General features: G+C 43.3%; 1 protein-coding gene and 1 pseudogene across 1 annotated transcript in view; both read left to right on the top strand.

Moving 5' to 3' along the window:
• The window catches only part of LOC120998908 (vomeronasal type-2 receptor 26-like), a 125,024-nt gene that overhangs the window by 347 nt on the left and 101,073 nt on the right, over positions 1-23,604 (top strand). The gene's annotated exons all lie outside the window — the stretch shown is intronic.
• On the top strand, positions 1,769-1,941 carry LOC121000087 (annotated as a pseudogene).

Below are 23,604 nucleotides of genomic sequence, written 5' to 3'. Positions count from 1 at the left end.
CTGGCAATACACAGGGAGAACATACAAACTCCATGCAGAGGTTGCCCCTGGTTACATTTGCTGCCCAGTAACATTGTTACAGTATACTGCTGAAAAACATCTAAAAACAAATTGTAAAATCCTTAAAAGGCATCTTGCACACAACCGTATGGCTTTTTCAGTGTTTTGCGGGCCGTGTATAATGGATCCTTTTTTCATATATATTTTTTTCAGTAGTATTTCCGGTTCCATTCCGTTTTTACATTCCGTTTGGTTTCCTTTTTTTGCTGACTGCAAATGGCAGCAGAAGAATGGCATATACAGTATAAAGTAATTACATAAAAAAATTGGGCTGGGCATAACATTTTCAATAGATGGTTCCGCAAAAACGGAATGGCTACGGAAGACATACGGATGCATTCCGTATGCACGGAACGTGATTTGTGGGCAATAATAGGACATGTTCTATCTTTCAACAGAACAGAAAAAACTGAAAAACGGAATGGATACGTACATTCTGTTTTTCTTGTAATGAAATGGTTCCGTATAAGGACCGTATACGGAATGCAAAAAACAGCCCTTAAACGGAAAAAAAACGTGTGCAAGAGGCCTAATAGAGATAAAGCATGAAAACTGAGCAGCTAAACTTACCTGCAAACATATATGTCATAAGTTAATCAAATACAACCACTGTGGGTTAGCTTTGTTCACATGGCTTTTTTTTAGGCCAGTTTTAAAGATTTTTCACCTGAAAAAAGCATAGCAGCCCAATGTTTCCTTAAAGTGTACAGTACACACACTTCATTTTTGGGGTTGCTGATGTTTTTTTTATTTTTTATCTAATGATGTGTAGAGATATCGCGAACATAAAATTTTCCGTGCGCGAACGGTGGACGCAAATTTTTGCAAATGTTCGCGAACGGGCAAACCGGGCGAACCGCCATAGACTTCAATAGGCAGGCGAATTTTAAAACTCACAGAGACTCTTTCTGGCAACAAAAGTGATGGAAAAGTTGTTTCAAGGGGGCTAACACCTGGACTGTGGCATGCCGGAGGGTGATCCATGGCAAAACTCCCATGGAAAATCACGTAGTCGACGCAGAGTCAGGTTTTAATCCATAAAGGGCATAAATCACCTAACATTCCTAAATTGTTTGGAATAATGTGCTTTAAAACATCAGGTATGATGTTGTATCGATCAGGTAGTGTATGGGTTACGCCCGCTTCACAGTGACAGACCAAACTCCCCGTTTAACACACCGCAAACAACCGCAAACAGTCCATTTGCACAACCGCAAACTCCCCATTTGCACAAGGTTGGATACCAAGCTAGCCATGTCCTGTTCCTTGTTCTCATTGATGTCATTGAAGGTCTCTTCCTCCACCCAGCCACGTACAACACCAAGGGTTCCCAAAAGGTGACAACAAGCCCCCTGGGACACCTGCTGTGGTTGGTCTTCCACCTCCTCAAAGCCACCTTCCTCCTCTGACTCCTCTTCTTCAGACTCCTCTCTCTGCGTTGCCGCAGGTCCAGCAATCGACGACGACAAGGCTGCTTCTGGTGGTGATGGTGACCACAACTCTTCTTCTTCATGCTCAACTGCGGCCTGATCCAGCACTCTTCGCAGGGCACGCTCCAGAAAAAACGCATATGGGATGAGGTCGATGATGTTGCCTTGGGTTTGACTGACCAGGTTTGTCACCTCCACAAAAGGACGCATGAGCCTACAGCCATTGTGCATGAGCGTTCAGTAACGCGGCCAAAAAATACCCAGCTCCGCAGAGGCTGTCCTCTTTTTTTTTAATTAAAAAAAATCTGTTCTTAACAGTTTAATCTCTGTTTTGTCCCCTATCAGGGGACGTGTATGGAATAGATTTTAGGAATCGGGAGATGGAAAAAGATGCTTGGTCGGTCCTCTTACTTCCAATTTGGGGCACTGCACGTACGCCTTGCAATGTTCTGTGCCACCAGATATGAGTGGTGTGTTTAAGCAGTATTCCTATCAGTTTAATCCCTGTTACGTCCCCTATCAGGGGACGTGTATGGAATAGATTTTAGGAACCGGGAGATGGAAAAAGATGCTTAGTCGGTCCTCTTACTTCCAATTTGGGGCACTGCGCGTGCGCCGTGTAATGTACTGTGCAATCCCAATATGAGTTGTGTGTTTAAGTACTATTCCTATCAGTTTAATCCCTGTTACGTCCCCTATTATTATTATTATTATTATTATTATTATTATTATTATTATAATTAGATGTGTTAAGTAGTACTATTCCTATCAGTTTAATCCCTGTTATGTCCCCTATCAGGGGCCGGTGTATGAAATAGATTTTAGGAACCGGGAGATGGAAAAAGATGCTTGGTTGGTCCTCCTAGTTCCAATTTGGGGCACTGCGCGTGCAATGTACTGTGCCACCAGGTATGAGTGGTGTGTTAAGTAGTACTATTCCTATCAGTTTAATCCCTGTTACGTCCCCTATCAGGGGACGTGTATGGAATAGATTTTAGGCAACCGCAAAGAGTTGTCAATAGTTGACACACTCATGACATAAATTTTATTCCTCTATGCGTCAATCTTGGTGTAGTGATGACTGCTCGTGCGCACGTCTGGGAGATTGCAGGCGATGGGGGTTTTTCAAAGCCTATGGTCGTGCTGAGGTAGTTCAGTGACAGTTAAGTGACCCAGAAAACAATGATTCTACAGTGTTGGCCCATTGTTGGCCTAGTAGGCTTTAATGATCACCTTAGATGATCACAAAGAAAATTAATGTTTTTTCTATGCAAAATTATCCAGCCGATCGCTTTTGGTCTGTTCACAATGAAGAAACGACCTTATCATCTGGGGTGTGCCAACATTGCCATTGCCAACACACTCATAGAGGTGGTCGCTTCATTGAGATACGCAAGCCCCTTCACCACAAGGTAACGATCACAAAGGGGAATTGACACATGTATGTGCCTTTTTTTCTGTTTTGTTTTTGCAGCCACAGTGCAGCACTAGAGGACAGAAAAATTGATGTTTTCCAGGCAGAAAGTGCACTAAAACATTTTGGCTTGAACCCTAGTTGGTGGCAGATAAGTCACGCAAGTCATCCGGCATGCATAGATAAAATACAGCAGCGTGTGGACCATTTTTAGCCCAAGGCAGCTCATCTCATCAGGCCTTTATTAGTCAAATGTATCGCCCACTGTCAGTCCCTTCGGGATCCATGCCTCATTCATCTTAATAAAGGTGAGGTAATCTAGACTTTTTTGACCTAGACGACTTCTCTTCTCAGTGACAATACCTCCTGCTGCACTGAAGGTCCTTTCTGACAGGACACTTGAAGCGGGGCAGGCCAGAAGTTCTATTGCAAATTGGGATAGCTCAGGCCACAGGTCAAGCCTGCACACCCAGTAGTCAAGGGGTTCATCGCTCCTCAGAGTGTCGATATCTGCAGTTAAGGCGAGGTAGTCTGCTACCTGTCGGTCGAGTCGCTCTCTGAGGGTGGACCCCAAAGGGCTGTGGCGATGCGTAGGACTTAAAAAGCTCTGCATGTCCTCCATCAACAACACGTCTGTAAAGCGTCCTGTCCTTGCCGGCATGGTCGTGGTAGGAGGATTACTTTCACCTCTTCCCCTGTTAGATTCCCGTTGTGCTGTGACATCACCCTTATATGCTGTGTAAAGCATACTTTTTAATTTATTTTGGAACTGCTGCATCCTTTCCGACTTGCGGTAATTCAGTAACATTTCAGGCACTTTCTGCTTATACCGAGGGTCTAGTAGCGTGGCCACCTAGTACAGGTCGTTCTCCTTCAGCCTTTTTATACGAGGGTCGCTCAACAGGCACGACAGCATGAAAGACCCCATTTGCACAAGGTTGGATGCCGAGCTACTCATGTCCCGTTCCTCATCCTCAGTGATCTCACTGAAAGTCTGTTCTTCCACCCAGCCATGTACAACACCATGGGTACCAGATAGGTGACAACGAGCACCCTGGGATGCCTGCTGTGGTTGGTCTTCCTCCTCTTCCTCAAAGCCACATTCCTCCTCTGACTCCTCTTCCTCAGACTCCTCTTCCAGCGTTGCCACAGGTCCAGCAAGCGATGCTGATAAGGCTGTTTCTGGTGGTGATGGTGACCACAACTCTTCCTCTTCCTCTTCATTGATGGTTGCTTCAGGGAGTACCACACTTCCATGGAGAACTAAATTTATATCCCAATTTAGCCACTGACAATCGGATAAAAAACTGGTTCTCAGACTTGAGTCACTAAAACGAAAAAAAAAAATGTTCAAAAATATTATTTTGTAGAACTAAAATAAATAAAAAAAGTTGACATATTGGGTATCGCCGCGTCCGTAAGAAACTGCTCTATAAAAATAACCCCTCAGATGAACACGGTCAAAAAAATAGAATAAAAACGGTGCAAAAAATAGTTTTTTTTGTCACCTTACATCACAAAAATTGTAATAGCAAGCGATCAAAAAGCCATATGCCCCCCAAAATATTGCCAATAAAACAGTCCTCTCATCCCACAAAAAATAAGCCCCTACTTAAGATAATCGTCGGAAAAAAAAAGGACTCTTAGACTATGCAGATACCAAATTATTATTTTTTGTTTATAAAAAGATAATATAGTGTAAAACATAAATAAATAAAAAAGTATACATATTAGCTATTGCCACGTCCGTAAGAATCTGCTCTATAAAAATACCCCCCCAACCAAAAAATAATAATAAAAACGGTGCAAAAAAAGGTATTTTTTTGTTACCTTACATCACAAAAATTTTAATAGCAAGCGATCAAAAAAGTCATATGCCCCCCAAAATAGTGCCAATAAAACCATCCTCTCATCCCGTAAAAAATGAGCCCCTACCTAAGATAATCGGCTAAAAACAATAAAAAAAATGACTCTTAGACTATGGAGATACTAAAATGTTTTTTTTTTGTTTATAAAAAGATAATATAGTGTAAAACATAAATAAATTTAAAACAGTAGACATATTAGGTATCGCCGCGTCCGTAATAATCTGCTCTATAAAAATACCCCCCAACCCCTCAGATAAACACGGTCAAAAAAAGAAAAATAACGGTGCCAAAAAAGCTATTTTTTGGCAATTTTCCATTTTAATCCGTTTTTTTCCAGTAACAAAGCAAAGGTTAACAGACAAACAAAACGTAATATTTATTACCCTGATACTGCAGTTTACAGAAACACCCCATATGTGGTCGTAAACTGTTGTATGACCAAACGGCAGTGCGCAGAAGGAAAGGAACGCTGTATGGTTTCTGGAAGGCAGATTTTGATGGCCTTTTTTTTTTTGGCACCATGTCCCATTTGAAGCCCCCCTGATGCACCCCTAGAGTACAAACTCCATAAAAGCGACTGCATCTAAGAAACTAAACCCCTCAAGGTATTCAAAACAGATTTTACTAACTTTGTTAACCATTTACGTGTTCCTCAACAGTTTATGGCAAATGGAGATGAACTTTCTGAATTTCTATTTTTGGTAACCTTGCCTCACAAAAATGTAATATAGATAAACCAAAAATCATATGAACCCTAAAAATATTCCCAAGAAAACTGCCACCTTGTCCCGTAGTTTCCAAAATGGGGTCACTTTTATGGCATTTCTATTCTAGGGGTGCATCAGGGGGGCTTCAAATGGGACACAATGTAAATAAACCAGTCCAGCAAAATCTGCCTTTCAAAAACCATACGGCACACCTTTCCCTCTACGCTCTACTGTGTGCCTGTACAGTAGTTTACAGACACATATGGGGTGTTTCTGCAAACTACAGAATCAGGGCAATAAATATAGCATTTTATTTAGCTGTTAACCCTTGCTTTGTTACTGGAAAAAATTTATTAAAATTGAAATATTGCCCAAAAATCTAAATTCTAAAATTCTATCTCCATTTGCCATTAACTCTTGTGGAATACCTAAAGGGTTAACTACATTTGTAAAATCAGTTTTGAATACCTTGAGGGGTGTAGTTTCTTAGATTGGGTCACTTTTATGGAGTTTCTACTCTAGGGGTGAATCAGGGGGGCTTCAAATGGGACATGGTGTAAATAAACCAGTCCAGCAAAATCTGCCTTCCAAAAACCATACGGCGCACCTTTCCCTCTACGCCCTACTGTGTGCCCGTACAGTAGTTTACGGCCACATATGGGGTGTTTCTGCAAACTACAGAATCAGGGCAATAAATATAGCATTTTGATTGGCTGTTAACCTTGATTTCTTACAGGAAAAAATGGATTTAAATGGAATTTGCCAAAAAATCTAAATTCTTAAATTTCATCTCCATTTGACAATAACTCTTGTGGAAAACCTAAAGGGTTAACAACGTTTGTAAAATCAGTTTTGAATACCTTGAGGGGTGTAGTTTCTAGAATGGGGTCATTTTTTGGATGGTTTCTATTATGAAAGCCTCACAAAGTGAAGTAGACATGATCCAAACATGAAGTAGACATATGGGGAATGTAAAGTAATAACTATTTATGGAGGTATTACTATGTATTATAGAAGTAGAGAAATTGAAACTTTTGGGTAAATTTTGTATTTTTTTATAAATAAAAATGAATTTTTTAGACTTCATTTTATCACTGTCATGAAGTACAATATGTGACAAAAAACAATCTCAGAATGGCTAGGATAAGTAAAAGCGTTTTAAAGTTATCACCACTTAAAGTGACACTGGTCAGATTTGCAAAAAATGGCCTAGTCCTTAAGGTGAACTATGGCTGTGTCCTTAAGGAGTTAAGGACTATTGTGTGGGGGATCAGCAATATCTATTTTTAGCGCATCCTGCGCTAAATAGCATGCAAAAGTTAGGCCGCTGCAGACAGTGACATTAGCTTCGCCCCATCTCCTGTGTAAAGTGTGCGGATCTAAAAAATATCAGTGACCTCCAGTGTACTTTTTCCGTAGACGGTGTCCGTTGCGGACAGTGACATTAGCTTCGCCCCATCTCCTGTGTAAAGTGTGCGGATCTAAAAAATATCAGTGACCTCCAGTGTACTTTTTCCGTAGACGGTGTCCGTTGCGGACAGTGACATTAGCTTCGCCCCATCTCCTGTGTAAAGTGTGCGGATCTAAAAAATATCAGTGACCTCCAGTGTACTTTTTCCGTAGACGGTGTCCGTTGCGGACAGTGACATTAGCTTCGCCCCATCTCATGTGTAAAGTGTGCGGATCTAAAAAATATCAGTGACCTCCAGTGTACTTTTTCCGTAGACGGTGTCCGTTGCGGACAGTGACATTAGCTGCACCACATCTGCAGTGTAATATGTGCGCTGAAAAAACTGTATCTGTGACATTCAGTGTACTTTTCCAATAAACGGTGTCCGCTGCGGACAGTTACATTACCAGGGCCACATTTAAAGTGTAACGTGTGCGTTTAAAAAATTATCTGTGACATACAGTGTACTTTTCCAATAGACGGTGTCCACTTCTGACCGTGACATTACCAGGGCCACATCTCCAGTGTAACGTGTGCCCGCCTTATACCAACATCTGTCCCGTAAAAAATCACACGTGCCCTGTTCAACGCAGTTAAAGTATTTTAATAGGGTACTCATTCCAATAACAGGGCCTCTTAAGAGTCCTGTATTGTTATTTATCGTCACTACCTTCCCAAGTCGGGAGTGGGTAATTGGCGCGACTGCTGCCTTCCTTGGATGTGGTAGCCGTTTCTCAGGCTTTCTCTCCAGAATCAAACCCTGATTCCCTGTTACCCGTGGTCACCATGATAGGCGCAGAACGTACCATCGAAAGTTGATGGGGCAGACATCCAAATGGATCGTCGACGTCACGGGGACGTGCAATCAGACAGAAGTTATCTAGAGTGAACAAAGCGGCCGCAGTCAGCTCACCAGTAGTGTTGATCATGAAAATTTGTGAATATTTCGAATATAGTGATATATATATTCGTAATTTCGAATATTCAATTTTTTTTTTTATCAGTACACATGATCCCTCTCTGCTTCTAGCTTGTGGGCCAATGAGAAGGCTGCAGTATATTTGACTTTAGGAGTAGTATTGTTTGCGAATTTTCAACTTACAACTATTAGACAAAGAAGATTATAGCACTATATTAGCTAAATTGCTCTATATTCGTTTTTTTTCTTCGAATATTCGCTATATTGCTATAACTTAGTTTTTTCGAATATTCATAATATTCTAAAACAAGAATATATAGCAATATAGCGAATATTCGGAAAAAAAAAACTAATATAGAGCAATTTAGCTAATATAGTGCTATAATCTTCTTTGTCTAATAGTTGTAATTTTTTTCTCATCTGAAGTTCAGATTGGAAAAAAATTACAACTATAAAAAAAAAAATATTATAGCACTATATTAGCTAAATTGCTCTATATTCGTATTTTTTCGAATATTCTCTATATTGCTATATATTATTGTTTTAGAATATTACGAATATTCGAAAAAACAAAGTTATAGCAATATAGCGAATATCCGAAAAAAAATAAAACAACTATAGAGCAATTTAGCTAATATAGTGCTATAATCTTTTTTTATTAATAGTTGTCATTTTTTTCCAATCTGAACTTCAGATGAGAAAAAAATTACAACTATTAGACGAAGAAGATTATAGCACTATATTAGCTAAATTGCTCTATATTCGTTTTTTTTTTGAATATTCGCTATATTGATATATATTTTATTTTAGAATATTACGAATATTCGAAAAAACAAAGTTATAGCAATATAGCGAATATTCGAAAAAAACTAAACGAATATAGACAATTTAGCTAATATAGTGCTATAATCTTTTTTTTTAATAGTTGTAATTTTTTTCCAATCTGAACTTCAGATGAGAAAAAAATTACAACTATTAGACAAAGAAGATTATAGCACTATATTAGCTAAATTGCTCTATATTCGTTTTTTTTTTTCGAATATTCGCTATATTGCTATATATTCTTGTTTTAGAATATTACGACTATTCGAAAAAACGAAGTTATAGCAATATAGCGAATATTCGAAAAAACAAAAACAAATATAGAGCAATTTAGCTAATATAGTGCTATAATCTTCTTTGTCTAATAGTTGTAAGTTGAAAAATTTGCAAAAAAATTTTGCATTACGAAAACTCGCATATTACACGATCATTACGTAGCCGATTTTTCGAGTTAAAAAATCGTCGAATATAACGAATATTCGAATTTGCCAATATTCGACGAATATTCTACAAAATATTCGCGAAATATCGCAAATTCGAATATGACCCCTGCCGCTCATCACTACTCACCAGCAGGCCCTCACCTACAATCTTGAACAGGGTCAGCTCACCAGCAGGCCCTCACCTACAAGTCCAGTCTCACTATCCAAGAGTCTGGTCAACACAATCCTCACCGCCGGGGGTCACGTAACTAGTTAGCATGGAGGAGTCTCGTTCGTTATCGGCAACTAAGAACGGCCATGCACCACCACCCACAGACTCAAGAAAGAGCTATAAATCTGTCAATCCTTTCCGTGTCCGGGCCAGGTGAGGTGTCCCGTGTTGAGTCAAATTAACCCGCAGGCTCCACTCCTGGTGGTGCCCGTCCATCAATTCCTTTAAGTTTCAGCTTTGCAACCATCCTCCCCACGGAACCCAAAGACTTTGGTTTCCTGGAAGCTGCTCGACGGGTCATGGGAATAATTCCGCCGGATGGCCGGTCGGCATCATTTATGGTCGGAACTACGATGGTATCTGATCGTCTTTGAACCTCCGACTTTCGTTCTTGATTAATGAAAACATTGTGGCAAATGCTTTCGCTGTGGTTCGTCTTGCGCAGGTCGAAGAATTTCACCTCTAGCGGCGCAATACGGATGCCCCCGGCTGTCCCTCTTAATCATGGCCCCAGTTCCGAAAACCAACAAAATTTTTGGCAGCACTTTTTATACAAGTAAATATACAGGAAAGAATGTTTCCTAACAATTTGTCCTCTAAAATCTATTTTATCTTTGGTTTTGTGCGTCATATTGTCAGTCTGTAAAAGTGGCGTACTACTCAGACAACATCGTTCCTAGCAGCGACCTGGGAGTCCAAGATGCATGCAGACATCCTCCCCATGCTCTTCCCAAACCATTTTGGTTGTGTTTCCATCAATTTCTGACCTTTTCCTATGAACCAGGCACCCTCACCTCTTCAGAGCAGGGTGTGCCTGGTTTAATGCTCTGGTTCTCCCCTTGACTTCCATTGTGCTCAGGTGCTCGGTAGAGCACCTGAGTATCCTGATGTGTTCGGCCCGAGCACTTTGGTGCTCGATCAACAATAACACATAGGGTTATCAGGAAAAAAAAGTGGTTGTTTTGAACAAATGTCTCTGATGCCTTAACAGGGCAAATGCCTGATTGTATTTAAACTAAATAATGGATTGTTATGAACAAACCTTAAAAAATTCTACCTTTTTTTGAGAGCAGCAAAGTACAGCAAGGCTGTGGAAAGAGCAGTATCAGCACAGCATGAAAATGATAAGACAGTGGATGTGTGAGTGGCTGTTTGGAGGTAGTGTTACTAGTAGTGGTAGCTGTGTTAAGGTAATTGTAGTAGCAGTAGAAAGAAAAGCAGAGTCAGTGACAGCAGTAGTCACACAGTACAAAAAAAGATAGAAGGCAGGTAGACAATAGAGATGTCGCGAACATAAAATTTTCCGTTTGCGAACGGCGAACGCTAATTTCTGCAAAATGTTTGCGAACGGGCGAACCGCCATAGACTTCAATAGGCAGGTGAATTTTAAAACCCACAGGGACTCTTTCTTGCCACAATAGTGATGGAAAAGTTGTTTAAAGGGGACTAACACCTGGTCTGTGGCATGCCGGAGGGGGATCCATAGCAAAACTCCCATGGAAAATTATGTAGTTGACGCAGAGTCAGGTTTTAATCCATAAATCACCTAACATTCCTAAATTGTTTGGAATAATGTGCTTTAAAACATCAGGTATGAAGTTGTATCGATCAGGTAGTGTAAGGGTTCACAGTGACAGACCAAACTCTGACAAACCAAACTCCCTGTTTAACGCACCGCAAACAACCGCAAACAGTCCATTTGCACAACCGCAAACTCCCCATTTGCCCAAGGTTGGATACCAAGCTAGCCATGTCCCGTTCCTTGTCCTCACTGATGTCATTGAAGGTCTCTTCCTCCACCCAGCCACGTACAACACCAAGGGTCCCCAAAAGGTGACAACAAGCCCCCTGGGACGCCTGCTGTGGTTGATCTTCCACCTCCTCAAAGCCACCTTCCTCCTCTGACTCCTCTTCTTCAGACTCCTCTCTCTGCGTTGCCGCAGGTCCAGCAATCGACGACGACAAGGCTGCTTCTGGTGGTGATGGTGACCACAACTCTTCCTCCTCATGCTCATCTACGGTCTGATCCAGCACCTTTTTCAGGGCACGCTCCAGAAAAAACGCATATGGGATGAGGTCGATGATGTTGCCTTGGGTTTGACTGACCAGGTTTGTCACCTCCGCAAAAGGACGCATGAACCTACAGCCATTGTGCATGAGCGTTCAGTAACGCGGCAAAAAAATACCCAGCTCCGTAGAGGCTGTCCTCTTTTTTTTTAAATAAAAAAAAAATCTGTTCTTACCAGTTTAATCTCTGTTTTGTCCCCTATCAGGGGCCGGTGTGGTGTATGGAATAGATTTTAGGAACCGGGAGATGGAAAAAGATGCTTGGTCGGTCCTCTTACTTCCAATTTGGGGCACTGCGCATGCGCCGTGCATTGTACTGTGCTACCCGATATGAGTGGTATGTTAACCCCTTCCCGACCGCAATCTGTATATATACGTGATAGCTGCACATACCCTGTGCAGCTACCACGTATATAGATGTCAAGCCAGCTCTTTAATCCAAGCGCTGCAAAGCGCTTGGATTAAAGCTTCTGCCCCTGTCCTGCTGCTGTCACAGACAGTATACAGTTCAGTAATGCCGGCAAGGGACCAATCAGAGTGGCCCCTTGCCGACAATCAATCCGATTGGTTAGTCTGTGCAGACTAACCAATCGGATTGCGGCAGTGAAAAAATGCCAGTTTCAGGCTCTGATTTGCGCTCTGCAGATCAGAGCCTGAAATCAGGTATTGTGTCCTCGTGCCCCCCCCCCGATCTGTGCCCCCCATGTGTGCCCCCCATGTGTGCCCCTTCAAGCCCCCCCTTGTGTCCACCTGCCGCTGAATATATCCGCTGCTTATCTCCTGTGGTCTGCCCCGCTCCCTGCCCCATACATTCCTCCTGCCCCCTCAATGCTGGCCGTGACTCACTCAATGCTGGCCCCTCAATGCTGCCCCCTTTGCAGCGCTGCCCCCATGCCGTGCGGTCCCCCTGCTGTGTGTGATGGCGGCGGCTCCATTCCTGAGCCGCGGCCATCAGCATTGAGTGTCAGCTCTATGCTGACACTCTGCTGTAACCCCATAGATGCCGCGGCAGCGGCATCCATGGGGTTAATAGAGGGAGGGGGCTCCCTCTCTCCACCATCGGGGGTGCTGCGCTGCGATTGCAGCGCCCGATGGTTGCCATGGCAACTGGACGCTTTGCAAGAGCATTGCAAAGTATAGTACAGCCATCAGCCCCACTGGATCTTCAAGATCCAAGAGGAACTTGATAAAAAGTGAAAATAATAAAAGTAAAAATAAATAAATAAATAAAAATGTAAAATTAAAAAAAGAAATAGCTTTTTCCTATAAAAAATGAAAAAAAAAAAATACACATATTAAGTATCACCGCGTCCGTAACGACCATCTCTATAAATATATCACATGATAGACCCCGTCCGATAAACACCATAAAAAAATAATAAAACTGTGTAAAAAAAGGCATTTTTGTCACCTTACATCACAAAAAGTGCAACAGCAAACGATCAAAAAGGCTTATGACCCCCAAAATAGTACCAATCAAACCGTTACCCCATACCGCAAAAAATGATACCCTATTTAAGACAATCTCCCAAAAAATAAAAAATCTATGGCTCTCAGACTATGGAGACACTAAAACATCATTTTTTTTGTTTCAGAAATGCTATTATTGTGTAAAACTTAAATAAATAAGAAAAAGTATACATATTAGGTATTGCCACGTCCGTAACGATGTGCTCTATAAAACTGTCACATGACCCAACCCCTCAGATAAACGCTGTAAAAATAAATAAATAAAAACTGTTCCAAAACAGCAAATTTTTTGGTCACCTTGCCCCATAAAGTGTAATAATGAATGATCAAAAAATCCTATGTACCCAAAAATGGTACCAATAAAAACCTCAACTCTTTCTGCAAAAAACGAGCCCCTGCACAAGATGATCGGCAGAAAAATAAAAAACATATGGCGTTCAGAAAATGGAGACACAAAAACATAATTTCTTTTTCACAATTTCTTTATTATGTAAAACTGAAACAAACAAACAAAGAAAGTAGACATATTTGATATCATTGCGTCCGTAACAACCTGCTCTATAAAAATAGCTCATGATCTACCCTGTCAGATGAATCTTGTGAAAATAAAATAAAAAAAACTGTGCCAAAACAGACATTTTTCAGTTACCTTGCATCACAAAAAACTTAATATAGAGCAATTAAAAATCATATGTACCCCAAAATAGTACCAATAAAACTGGCACCTTATCCCCTAGTTTCCAAAATAGGGTCACTTTTTGGGAGTTTCTACTGTATGGGTGCATCAGGGGGGCTTTAAATGGGACATGGCATCTAAAACCAGTTTAGCAAAATCTGCCTTCCAAAAACCATACGGTGTTCCTTTCCTTCTGCGCCCTGCTGTGCGCCTTTACATCAGTTTACGACCACATGTGGGGTGTTTCTGTAAACCGCAGAATCAGGGTAATAAATGTTAAGTTTTGTTTGGCTGTTAACCCTCAATGTGTTAAAGAAAAAAATGTAATAAAATGGAAAATCTGCCAAAAAAATGAAATTTTGAAATTTCATCTCCATTTTCCTTGAATTCTTGTGGAACACCTAAAGGGTTAACAAAGTTTGTAAAATCAGTTTTGAGTAACTTGAGGGCTGTAGCTTCTACAATGGGGTCATTTATGGAGGGTTTCCACTATGTAAGCCCCACAAAGTGACTACAGACCTGAACCTGGTCCTTAAAAAGTGGGTTTTGGAAATTTTCTTACAAATTTGAAGAATTGCTTCTAAACTTCTAAGCCTTCTAACGTCCTAAAAAAATAAAATGACATTTCCAAAACGATGCCAACATAAAATAGACATATGGGAAATGTTAAGTAGTAAATATTTTATTAGGTATGACTTTCTGTTTTAGAAGCAGAGAAATTGAAATTTTGAAAATTGAGAATTTTTCAATTTTTTTTATAAATTTGGTACTTTTTCATAAATAAAGGTGAAATATATTGACTCAAATTTATGACTATCATGAAGTACAATATGTCACGAGAAAACAATCTCAGAATGGCTTGGATAAATAAAAGTGTTCCAAAGCAATTACCACATAAAGTGACGCATGTCAGATTTGTACATTTTGACCTGGACACTGGGGCATCAATGACCCTTGGTCATGAAAGGGTTAAGTAGTACTATTCCTATCAGTTTAATCCCTGTTACGTCCCCTATCAGGGGACGTGTATGGAATAGATTTTAGGAACCAGGAGATGGAAAAAGATGCTTGGTTGGTCCTATCATGCACTTAATCCACCCATGGTGCCGCTCTGTGGTCTCCTCATGCTGCGGACACCTCCAGACTGTCATTGTGCCACTCTGTGGTCCCCTCATGCTGCTGCCACCTGCTCCAGACTCTGTCATTGTGCCGCACTGCGGCCTCCTGATGCTGACGCCACCTCCAGACTCTGTAATTTTGCTGCTCTGTGGTCTCCTCATGCTGCTGCCACCTCCAAACTCTGTCATTGTGCCACTCTGTGGCCTTCTCATGCTGCTTCCACCTCACCACTATGTCATAGGGCTACTTTGTGGAATTTTCATGCTGTTCCCACCCTCCCCACTTCATGACTGGGCCACTCTTTTGCCTTTTGGCCTGCCTGACATCATTTATTTGACCCTTCTTCCAGGGGCGTAACTAGAAGACTGGGCCCCACAGCAAATATTTGTGAGGGCCCCGCCAGCGCGCTTCGCACCTCCCTCCTCCTGTGTAAACCCCACTCCTTTGGCACAGTGTAGCGGTATACTGTATATTGTGTGGCACAGTGGATGCTATATGTGTATAACATAAACATATTTCATATGAAAACTTACAGTTACTTGACCCTTGGGGATCTCGGACGTTACTTCAACACTTGGCCCGGGTCTCGGCGGAGCTGATGTTGTGCTTTATCCTAATGAGAAAGATTTCATAATGAGGATTTGGAGAAGGGGCAGAGGGATAGCAGAGCAGGGAGAGGCTGGTGCTGCTACTAGGGGGTCATACCATGAGGGAGTAATAAAGCCCACTATAATGCCCCCCCCCCCCCAGTAGTAATAATTCTCCTTATAATGTGACAGTGCAAAAATACCCCCTTGTAATGCCCCCAGTTGAGCTAATGTCCCCATAGTGCCCCCATAGTGCCCCCATAATGTCCCAGTATAAAATACCACTATATAGTGCCCCCAGTAAATTCCCCCATAGTGCTCCTCTCCCCCTTCCTGCTAGTGCCCCCATAATGTACCAGCATAAAATGCCCCATAGATAGTGCCACAGTAGATGCCCCTTAGTGTCTGGCCTCTGATATAGTGCCCCCATAATGCCCCCCAATAATGTGCCAGTAAGTGTCCCCATAGATGCCCCCCATCATGTGCCAGTATCAAGTGCCTCTCTCCTCGCCCCACATGTCCCAGTATCATAGTGCCATCTCCCCCCCCAATGTGCCAGTATCAAGTGCCTCTCTCCTTCCCACCCCCCATGTGCCAGTATCATAGTGCCAAACCCCCCCATGTGCCAGTATCAAGTGCCTCTCTCTTCCCCCCCATGTCCCAGTATCATAGTGCCATCTCCCCCCCAAAAAAGTGCCAGTATCAAGTGCCTCTCTCCCCCCATGTGCCAGTATCATAGTGCCAAACCCACCCATGTGCCAGTATCAAGTGCCAACCCCCCCACATGCCAGTATCAAGTGCCTCTCTCCTCCCCCCCATGTCCCAGTATCATAGTGCCATCTCCCCCCCACAAAAAAAGTGCCAGTATCAAGTGCCTCTCTCCCTCCCCCCCATGTGCCAGTATCAGGTGCCAACCCCTCTCCCCCCCATGTGCCAGTATCAGGTGCCTCTCTCCCCTGCCCCAGGTACCAGTATCAGGTGCCAAACCCCCTCCCCCCCAGGTGCCAGTATCAGGTGCCAACCCCTCTCCCCCCCATGTGCCAGTATCAGGTGCCTCTCCCCCCCCCCCCATGTGCCAGTATCAGGTGCTAACCCCCCCCCCCCCCAGGTGCCAGTATCATATATGGAGTCAAGTGCTTGTATTTCAGAAAAGTTTCAGGATAAAACTTACCAGGAAAGATTAAAGGACCTTAACATGTATAGCTTGGAAGAAAGATGAGACAGAGGGGATATGATAGAAACTTTTAATTACAGGGAGTGCAGAATTATTAGGCAAGTTGTATTTTTGAGGATAAATTTTATTATTGAACAACAACCATGTTCTCAATGAACCCAAAAAACTCATTAATATCAAAGCTGAATATTTTTGGAAGTAGTTTTTAGTTTGTTTTTAGTTTTAGCTATTTTAGGGGGATATCTGTGTGTGCAGGTGACTATTACTGTGCATAATTATTAGGCAACTTAACAAAAAACAAATATATACCCATTTCAATTATTTATTTTTACCAGTGAAACCAATATAACATCTCAACATTCACAAATATACATTTCTGACATTCAAAAACAAAACAAAAACAAATCAGTGACCAATATAGCCACCTTTCTTTGCAAGGACACTCAAAAGCCTGCCATCCATGGATTCTGTCAGTGTTTTGATCTGTTCACCATCAACATTGCGTGCAGCAGCAACCACAGCCTCCCAGACACTGTTCAGAGAGGTGTACTGTTTTCCCTCCTTGTAAATCTCACATTTGATGATGGACCACAGGTTCTTAATGGGGTTCAGATCAGGTGAACAAAGAGGCCATGTCATTAGATTTTCTTCTTTTATACCCTTTCTTGCCAGCCACGCTGTGGAGTACTTGGACACGTGTGATGGAGCATTGTCCTGCATGAAAATCATGTTTTTCTTGAAGGATGCAGACTTCTTCCTGTACCACTGCTTGAAGAAGGTGTCTTCCAGAAACTCGCAGTAGGACTGGGAGTTCAGCTTGACTCCATCCTCAACCCGAAAAGGCCCCACAAGCTCATCTTTGATGATACCAGCCCAAACCAGTACTCCACCTCCACCTTGCTGGCGTCTGAGTCGGACTGGAGCTCTCTGCCCTTTACCAAACCAGCCACGGGCCCATCCATCTGGCCCATCAAGACTCACTCTCATTTCATCAGTCCATAAAACCTTAGAAAAATCAGTCTTGAGATATTTCTTGGCCCAGTCTTGACGTTTCAGCTTGTGTGTCTTGTTCAGTGGTGGTCGTCTTTCAGCCTTTCTTACCTTGGCCATGTCTCTGAGTATTGCACACCTTGTGCTTTTGGGCACTCCAGTGATGTTGCAGCTCTGAAATATGGCCAAACTGGTGGCAAGTGGCATCTTGGCAGCTGCACGCTTGACTTTTCTCAGTTCATGGGCAGTTATTTTGCGCCTTGCTTTTTCCACACGCTTCTTGCGACCCTGTTGACTATTTTGAATGAAACGCTTGATTGTTCAATGATCACGCTTCAGAAGCTTTGCAATTTTAAGAGTGCTGCATCCCTCTGCAAAATATCTCACTATTTTTTACTTTTCTGAGCCTGTCAGGTCCTTCTTTTGACCCATTTTGCCAAAGGAAAGGAAGTTGCCTAATAATTATGCACACCTAATATAGGGTGTTGATGTCATTAGACCACACCCCTTCTCATTACAGAGATGCACATCACCTAATATGCTTAATTGGTAGTAGGCTTTCGAGCCTATACAGCTTGGAGTAAGACAACATGCATAAAGAGGATGATGTGGTCAAAATACTCATTTGCCTAATAATTCTGCACACAGTGTACATAAAGGGAATCAACAAGGTAAAAGAGGAGAGAATATTTAAAAGAAGAAAAACTGCTACAAGAGGACATAGTTTAAAATTAGAGGGGCAAAGGTTTAAAAGTAATATCAGGAAGTATTACTTTACTGAGAGAGTAGTGGATGCATGGAATAGCCTTCCTGCAGAAGTGGTAGCTGCAAATACAGTGAAGGAGTTTAAGCATGCATGGGATAGGCATAAGGCCATCCTTCATATAAGATAGGGCCAGGGGCTATCCATAGTACTCAGTATATTGGGCAGACTAGATGGGCCAAATGGTTCTTATCTGCCGACACATTCTATGTTTCTGCTGGGATTAGAACCCACGACCATCCGGATTAGAGGCAAAGCACTTAACCACAAGACCATAAGAGCTGCCTTGCTGCTGACTTCTACTGTTATAGCTGGCTAAGTTTACATCTATACACATGACAGCTGCTCATATATAGAAATATAGCAGAGCAGAGTGTGCTGGGACAGCTGTCATATAGAGATATAGCAGTGCTGGGTGTGTTGGGGCAGCTGTCATGTGTATAGATGTACACTTAGCCAGCTATACCAGTAGAAGTCTCATATTTTTTCAATCAGTTGCAATGCTGCCTTTATGGCTGTGTGGGTAAATGCTTTGCCTCTGATACATTGGAGGTTGTGTGTTCGAATCCCAGACACATCAGGAGACTTTAGGAGACAGTAAGATTAGATCACATTAGCGAGGGGGCCTGGTCAGCCGCTGCTGCTGTGAAGGGGCCCTGAACATTAAGACAAGAATCGATATTTAACTAACTTGAAAATAAACTGTCACACACGCTGCCGGGTCGCCGGGCCCCGAAGCAGCTGCTTCCCCTGCTTCCCCGGTAGTTACGCCACTGCCTGGCTGCCTGTGTGTAGTGTCTGTGTGTGTTAAAAAAAAAAAAAAGAATGCGTTCCGGACGGGCCCCCAGTGGCGTAAGGCCCCATAGCCACTGCTATAGTTGCTATGGCGATCCCTACGCCACTGCCTTCTTCTGATCTGACAGAAGGAAGGAAAAATGAGAAGCACAACCAATCCTGTCTGTGTAGCAGCTGTAAAGCCTGTATGGTCCCATCACAATTGGCTTGTGATTTGGTAGCCAAAATCAGGAGTGGGTACAAAACACAGAAGACATGCAAATATTCCATTCACGTGTCATCTCTGTTTTGGATCCACTCCTGCTTTTCTTGGCATTAGCGATACTAAGGGATTATTGAGCAAATGCTGAGTGAAGGCGGATGGTCCACAGACAGGATCAGTTTTTTGGGGGTTATTGTTCTAATGGATCATAGGAAGGGCAAAGTAATCAGTGACGTCAGCACATCCAGCGCCCTGCCATTCGTACCACATGCCTAACAGATAAAATCTTTACTTAAGTTTGATGTGAAAATTGGGCAACTGGATTATGAAACCAATGTATAAATAAACTTTTTCTGAAATGCAAAGCTGAATCATCTGAGTGCCTCAATCTTTACTACATGTATCGTGGCTAACCCAGACCTTGTTGGCACCAAGAAACCTTTAGAGTGCGGTTCTCTATTTCTCCATAACACATTTACTTCTGACACCCTCTCCACTCTGTCGGGGGGCTCTACTTGTATAAGCCTTTAATAGAACTAGTTCTGTAGACATCTATGTGGAATCAGCTGACGAGGGTGTAAAAGGAGTGCGCTTCTTCTTGGCGCTAACATCAAAGGCTGTATAAGCTATTATAGTCCTGATGAAAAGGGCTGTACGTCCTCGAAACGCGTTGACTAGAGTTGAGCGGACACCTGGATGTTCGGGTTCGACGGGTTTGGCCGTACTTCACAAAAAAGTTCGAGTTTGGGACCCGAACTTGACCCCAAACCCGAACCCCATTGAAGTCAATGGGGACCCGAACTTTTGAGCACTAAAATGGCTGTAAAAATGTCATGGAAAGAGCTAGAGGGCTGCAAATGGCAGCGAAATGTGGTTAAGAGCATGGCAAGTGCTCTGCAAACAAAAGTAGATAGGAAAATGACTTGAAATAACATAAAATACGTAAAAATAAAAAAAAATAATCGTGATCTAAGAGGACGAGGTCCATATGGAGTAAGAGGTTGAGAAGGCGGTGGATGCAGCGGTGTAGGTGGAAGCGGCAGTGGAAGAGGAGGAGGTAGCCTACACTGCTTTTTTGTTTTAAATTTATTTTTTAAAATTAGGGTACACCCCAAAACATTGGGAAATATAACCTGTGATAACCTCCTCTAGTCGTGATAAACACACGTTCAGACAATACACTGGCTGCAGGGCAGGCCAGCACCTCCAAGGGGTAAAAGGCAAGCTCAGGCCATGTGCCCAATTTGGAGACCCAAAAGTTGCAGGGGCTGACCCCTGTCAGTCTGTTCATGTAGGCGTGTGCTCACATATTGTCCCACCATGTTGATGTTCATGATCCAATTGGATATCTGCTCTATCAACTTTCGATGTTTTTTTCTGCGCCTACCATGGTGATCACGGTTATCGGCCAATCAGTGTTCCACCCCGGAGAGGGAGCGTGAGAAAGAGAGACTACATCCAAGGGAGATCAATGGATGAAATTTTATTGTGATTGAGCGGAAATGTGGGAGAAGCTATTAAAAATGAAGAATTTTGAGGAAATTAGGGGGCGCGCGGCAATTACCCACTCCCGACTCAGGGAGGTAGTGACAATAAATAACAATACAGGACTCTTAAGATGCCCTGTTATTGGAATGATTAATAAAAAAATTATAGGGAATGTCACTGTGGTATTTTGGATTTGGAAGTGTTAGCCAGGAGAGGCCCTGCTGTCACTTTGTTGACTCTAGATAACTTCTGCCTGATCGCACGTCCCTGTGACGTCCACCATCCATTTGGATATCTACTCTATCAACTTTCGATGTTCTTTTCTGAGCCTAGCATGTTGATCACGGTTATTTATCAGCGAATCAGGGTTCCACGCCAGAGAGGGAGCGTGAGAAAGAGAGACCACATCCAAGGGAGGTTAATTGTTTCAAATTAAATATGATAGAGTGGAAGTATAGGACAAATTATTAAAGCGCAAATGTGGGACAACTTGTTAAAGTTTAAGCATTGAATGAAAGGAGGTGGCGCACGTCAATAAATGAAGAATTTAGTAAATTTTATTCCCTGTCAACTATGCAGAGCAGGGGTTTCTATCCGGCAAAATTTCAAAAAATTTCACCTGACAATGTAACATATGATATTTTTAAATTTATGTTCCTGTCACCTATGCAGAGGTGCCCCCGTGACATCCACCATCCATTTGGATATCTTCTCTATCAACTTTCGATGTTCTTTTCGGAGCCTACCATGTTGATCACGGTTATCGGCGAATCAGGGTTCAAAAAAAATCGAAAAATTGGTGAATCTCACCCGAAAATGTAACAGACAAAGTAGGGAAATTACCTAAAATAAAATACGTACAAAAAAAAAGAAAATTGATTTATGAGGTGGAGTTCCATATAGACTAGGAGGTTGAGGAGGCGGTGCATGTAGCGGTTTACGTGGAAACGGCGGTGGAGGAGAATGAGGTAGCCAACACTGGTTGTTGGTTTAATTTATTATAATTTTTAAAATTAGGGTACAATCCAAAAGAGTGTGAAATATCCAAAATACAAGAATGAGCAATTGCGCTGTAGTATAACAATGGCTGTTTAAGGCCGGTATACATGTTTATTCTGCACAAGGTACGGACAAGTCCTGTGGGACCCATACCTGGTTCATTGGCTGTGGACAGGTGGCTGCGCTTGTCTGTGATGACGCCCCCTGCCGTGCTAAACACACATTCAGATAATACACTGGCTGCAGGGCAGGCCAGCACCTCCAAGGCCTAAAGGTGACGCTCAAGCCATGTGCCCAATTTGGAGACCCAGAAGTTGAAGGGGGCAGACCCGTCATTCAGTACGTGTAGGTGTGTGCACACATACTGCTCCACCATGTTGGTTGCTGCCTCCTGCTAAGACGTTCCATATCAGCTGGTGGTGCTGGTTGTCGTGGTGTGCTGACAAAGCTTTTCCACATTTCGGCCATGCTAACCCTGCCTTCTGAGGTGCTGGCGGTGCCCCAGCTGCGTTGGCGACCTCTTCCTCTGCCTTTGCCATGTGCTTCCACTGTGCCCCCGCTGTCAGGTAGGAATGCCACCAGCAGCGCGTCTACCAGCGTGCCGAAGTTACGCTGCAGGTCTGACAGGCAAGCAGCAGGGTGAGAACGCCGAAAGCGCGCACAGACGGCCCGCACTTTATGCAGCAGCTCTGACATATCGGGGTAATTTTTAAGGAATCTCTGCACCACCAAATTCAGCACATGCGCCAGGCACGGGATGTGCGTCAAACCGGCTAGTCCCAGAGCTGCTACGAGATTTTGCCCATTATCGCACACCACCAGGCCGGGCTTGAGGCTGACTGGCACCAACCACTCATCGGTCTGTTGTTCAAGGCCTGTCCACAGTTCCTGCGCGGTGTGGGGTTTGTCCCCCAAACAGATAAGTTTTTAAACTGCTTGCTGGCGTTTACCCGTGGCTGTGCTGAAGTTGGTGGTGAAGGTATTACGCTGACCGGATGAGGAGCCGGTAGAGGATGAGGAAGCGGAGTAGGAGGAGGAAGCAACAGGAGGAAAACTGTAGCACCCTGCAATCCGCCTTAGGCCCAGCCGCCACTGCATTTACCCAGTGTGCTGTTATGGAGATATAATATCCCTGACCGTGCTTACTGGTCCACGTATCTGTAGTGAGGTGCACCTTGCCACAGATGACTTTGCACAGTGCACACTTGATTTTGTCCCCTACTTGATTGTGCAGGAAAGGGATGGCTTGCCTGGAAAAGTAGTGTCGGCTGGGCACGACGTACTGTGGGACAGCCACCGCCATAAGGCCTTTAAAACTATCCGTCTCCACCAGACGGAATGAAAGCATTTTAAAGGCCAGTAATTTAGAAATCCTGGCATTCAGGGCTAGGGATCGCGGGTGGGTAGGGGGGTACTTCCTCTTCCTCTCTAGTGTTTGGGAGATGGAGAGCTGAACGCTTCCGTGGGACATTGTGGAGATGCTTGGTGACCCAGGTGGTGGTGTTGCTGGAAGATCCTCTGTTTGCAGGGTGGCAGGTGGCACTGTCACTCCAGAGGTGGATGAAGAGACCGAGACTGCAGCAGAAGAGGAAGCAGGAGTAGCCAGAGACCTTTCTTGGTTTTTGAGGTGTCTACTCCACTGCAGCTTGTGCTTTGCACTTAAATGCTGGTCATGCAGGTTGTGCTCAGGATTGAGAACGGTTTATGCTCGCTTCACCAGGCCTCTGATTGCATACGGTACAAACCACTCGTGTCTTGTCATCAGCATACATTTCTGAAGAACTACACGCAGGGAACTCCCTTGGAGCTGGCTTTGGTGTGCTTGGTCCCATTGCTGCGGTGGGTATTCGCAGGCGTACTGTCTAAGGGGACGGCCGGCTCCGCTTTTGCATCCCTGCTCCTCTTGCTGCTGCTAGTGGCTCTGTGACGACCACCGCTCTCTTCCTCCGG

Source organism: Bufo bufo, chromosome 4 (assembly GCF_905171765.1).
Source record: "Bufo bufo chromosome 4, aBufBuf1.1, whole genome shotgun sequence".
Lineage (NCBI taxonomy): Eukaryota > Metazoa > Chordata > Amphibia > Anura > Bufonidae > Bufo > Bufo bufo.
This window is presented reverse-complemented; position numbering and strand designations above follow the sequence as displayed.